The sequence below is a fragment of the Dasypus novemcinctus genome, chromosome 3 (genome assembly GCF_030445035.2).
Source record: "Dasypus novemcinctus isolate mDasNov1 chromosome 3, mDasNov1.1.hap2, whole genome shotgun sequence".
NCBI lineage: Eukaryota > Metazoa > Chordata > Mammalia > Cingulata > Dasypodidae > Dasypus > Dasypus novemcinctus.
Window position 1 is genome coordinate 42404472 of NC_080675.1, and position 910 is coordinate 42405381.

A 910-nucleotide genomic window follows, 5' to 3' on the forward strand; every position below is an offset into this window, starting at 1 on the left:
TATCAACAAAGGTTTAATGATATGGTTAAAAGAAGATAACACTTTTCATTATTACAGTTATGCAGTATTCTCATTCTAAAGGATAATTTGTCCCATAGTCTAACTACAGTCCAATCTCATTTCAAATGCCATTAATTTGGGTTTTGTGATAATTTGATTATTCATTCACCTAAGTCCTGCTTTTATGACACCGATCAAATACCACCTTTTCCCATGTTTCTTGGTCATTTCAGGCGGTGGTATCTTTTTTATACCTGTTCCTTTACTTCCATAACACAATGCTATGGAATTTAGCACAGTTCATTGCCACTAACAACCTCAGACTTTGTTATCTCTCTATGCTCAGTGCCTATTAGTAGCTCAACAAAGGCTTGTTGGATCAATGCCCAATGAATTCAATCTGATAAAAGTAAGGGTCTAGGATATAAATCACCAGAAAGAATATTTATATACTTTTTCATATGTATAGGCAGTTTTAAATATTGGGCTCCCAGCAAACATTTCCATATGGGCTTCTTAGACCAACTGTGAGATCAGTGAAAATAGGAATTTTCTGCCAATTAACCATTATACCCCTTAAGTATTCACACCCACGGAGTGCAGGAAATGACGGCCAACTATTAACATGTCACTTTGGTGGTAGGTAGCCAAGTCCACCTTCTCTACCAGATTATAAATTACCCAGGCGCAGAGAATAAATCTGTTTACTGCACAATGCCTACATCTAACAAGCCCCTTTTGAGTGAACAAATGCACAAGGCAGCCTGGTGCACTAAAGCGAGCCCGACGGCTAGAGGCTAAGAGGGCGGACTTCGCGGGATGACACTTCGGTTTTCACTAATGAAAGCGGATGTGACCCGTGGTCACTTGACCTATCCAATATAAGTGCTTTACTCGTCCAGGGGCAAGT